The 3171-nt window shown below is 50.4% G+C and overlaps 1 non-coding gene across 1 annotated transcript; it reads right to left on the reverse strand.

The window, feature by feature from the left end:
• Positions 1-2395: 2395 nt before the first annotated feature.
• TRNAA-UGC (transfer RNA alanine (anticodon UGC)) lies at positions 2396-2467 on the reverse strand. The gene has a single exon. It is a non-coding gene; the product is annotated as a tRNA-Ala (tRNA).
• Between the last annotated feature and the right edge of the window lie 704 nt (positions 2468-3171).

Raw genomic sequence — 3171 nt, forward strand, 5'->3', positions numbered from 1 at the left:
GCTCAAATGTGGCTGCAGCAGCTACTTCCCCTCATTGCGCTGCCGGGTTTCAACAGATCACCCACCCACCCTTCCCTTTAGTTCATCGCTTCATGCTTGACCTTGCTATGGACCTGTGGTTGGTCGCCTTGGTTGCCCAAGAGGCCTGGTAGGAATTTTTATCCAGCTGGCAAATTGGCACTGGCCACTTGGTTTTTCGCCTACCTCGTAGCAAATTGTCACAACTTTTAGGTATTGGCGGTTAGGCATTGGAATATGTTGTTGGTGTATGGAAGGGCAGGGTGTGGCCATCATCTACCCCTTCACTTTATGGGTATTCCATTAAAGGAATCCGGCGGTCATGGATCCTGTCCGATGCCCTGCTGGTGGCTAGGCCCATGGCATGACCCCCGGTGACATCAGGGGTGAGCTTACAGTTGTATTTGCATCAACAGGCTCCCCCTACTGGTGGTTAACCCTTGTTAGACTCACCCCTTCCTGAGGGGGTGGAGTCAAGCTCTGCTGTTTATCCATGCCTAAGCCAATACCTCTCACATGCTGTAATCAATAAAGTTGTGGCCTTTTTTAGCCCATGAACCTAATATACTGCATCCATGTGTCTTTCTTATCCTCAAGAGGGTGGCGGGTCCTCAAATCACAATACTGAGCTATGTGAACCAATAGCATAAGGCAGCTTCCTGCACTAAGAAGGGCTGTAGTTCAGTGGTAGAGCCCCTGCTTTCCATGCAGAAGGTCCCAGTTTCAATGGCTGGAGAGATGCTACCAATCAGTGCAGACAGTTATGAGCCAAGTGGTTTGCCTGATTCAGTACAAGGCAGCATCCTCTGTCCCTTCCTATGTTTCATAGCTCAGTGGTAGAGCCCTGCATTAAGTAAATAAAAACAAATGCAGAAGGTCCCCGATTCAGTCACCAATGGCATCTCAAGGTAGGGCTGGGAATGTCTCCTGCCTCGAACCCTGGAGGGATGCTGCCAGTCTGTGAAGGGAATACTGAGCCAGACAAATGAAGGGTCTGCCTGATCCAGTGCAAGGCAGCTTCTGATGTTCCTCTGGGGGAATGGATATGGGAAGCTTAATCACAGCAGTGCTACAGCCAGCATCAGTTTTCCTCATGAAAGGGAAACGTGTCGCTTTGATTCCTGGTCCACTATAAACAGGACTTGATTAAATATTGTGCTTCATCTCCACCCACCCACCCATTTTGCAAACCATCACTACGTTCCCCCTTCTCCCCTCCCTTCCAGCACTGAGCCATCATTAATCAGGAGAGAACGAGGATCTGGGTGTGGCCTGGAGACTCTCGCTTTGATTTGGCGAGTTCTGAAGCCACTTTGTTCTCTTTGCAAGCCTATTAAAAACAGAGGCAGGATTTTGACAAAAGGCACTTGCTCATCTGAAGCAGCTTTTTTTGAGGAAAATTGCCTCTGGCAGCTGCTTCAGCGAGGCACCGCAGCAAATGAAGTGTGGAGCCAGGGGAGACCTGCTGGGGTTATAGACTCATAGAATTGTAGTTAGAAGGTACCATAAGGGTCATCTGGTCCAACCTCCTGCAGTGAAGGAATCGCAGCTAAGGGCAGAGATGCCTACAAGAGTCACAGACCCAGCAAGAGAGAGGCCTCAGGGCCGAGCCTCTATCCAAGTCCACTATCCAACGTCCAGAGCTGAGCACATAGATATGTCTCTCACACACATGCACACTATAAGCAGTAGTGTTTGCCTACCAGGTGCACCCCCCAGATGTTTCACACTGCAATGCTCATCCTAGTGCCCATGCCGGCTGGGGCTTTTTAGAATCCAAAACATCTGGAGGGTCCAGGTTGGGCAAGGAGACTATACAGCCATCCACCCAGTTAACAGTTTTTGCCCAGCTGTTCCATCAAGGGACCTGGCTTAGCACAACACGTGAGATGTGGTTTGAATTTTGTTGGGGAGGGTGTCCAAGGAAGGCCCAAACTAACCCTGGCATGCCAGGTATGTTGAGAACTCAGGTGCTCAGTGCCAGCTTCAGACAACATCCCAGACCAATGGAGGCCAGCCTATTAAGGCAAATGGGTCAGTGACCCACCAATTTCAGTCCTTCTTCAACCAGCGCCCACCTGCCTGCTGTCTTCCTAGCAACCCGTCCAGAGAGTGGCACTGCCTTCCAGCTTCCTCAGCCTTGGTTATTACCCTTTATAGAAGTCAGGGTGGGAGAGAGAAAGAGAATAAAACTAGAATGCTCAGTCTGACATTGGTTCTGTTTTATTTGTGCTCCCTGCCTTAGCAGGAGAGAGAGGAGCAGAAGCTGCTATATACTGAGTCAGACCAAACGGTCTACCTAGCTCAGCATTGTTGCTTGGATTGGCAGCAATGGCTCTCCAGGGTTTCAGGAAGGGACAATCCTAGCCCTACCTGGAGATGCTGCCAGGGATTGAACCTGGGACCTTCTGCATGCAAAGCAGATGCTCTGCCACTGAGCCTACAGCCCTGGCCTTCCACCCCCGTGCCAGTCCCAGTGAGTACCAGTTAACAAAGCCACTGAGAGGCAAGCTAGATGAGGCCCTGCCACTTTAACATAGGAGTGGCCATTGAAGGGGGTTCCAACTGAAGTGCTGGGAGGGCTCTCTGTACTGTTTTTCCAATGGGAATTGTGCCCAGAACCGCTAAGTGCCCCGTGGAGCAAGGATCACCTGGCAGAGTGGGAAGAGTTAACTGTCCTCAAGTGACTCCCAAATCTAGACCATTCCTTCTTCATAGCTTCTATTTAGACTATAGAGAGGAGAGAGAAGGAACCCTGCTCACCTTTGGCTGTGAGATGTTGCTGTCCAAAATCAAAGATCTAAATTGGGGTGGGGGTGAGGACTTCAGACCTGGGGGCATCCAAATGCAGCTCTCTGTCTGGCCCTTTGGACTATTGCTTGTGATTCCCAGCTACTGGCATCACTCAGAAGCATACAGTCTCTGACAGTGGAAGAGAGCCTAGCCCTTGTGGCTTGTAGCCATTGATAGCCCTCTCTTCCATGAATTTGTCTAATCCTCTTTTAAACCCATCCAGGTAGATAGCCAGCCCTGCCTCCTGTGGAAGGGAGTTCCATCGTTTAACTATATGCTGTGTGAAGAAGTCTTGTCCATGCAAAGGCAGGGTCTGTCCAGCAGCCTGGAATTCACACTTAGGAGAAGTGTGTCTCTGGC

This window comes from Podarcis muralis, chromosome 14 (genome assembly GCF_964188315.1).
Source record: "Podarcis muralis chromosome 14, rPodMur119.hap1.1, whole genome shotgun sequence".
NCBI lineage: Eukaryota > Metazoa > Chordata > Lepidosauria > Squamata > Lacertidae > Podarcis > Podarcis muralis.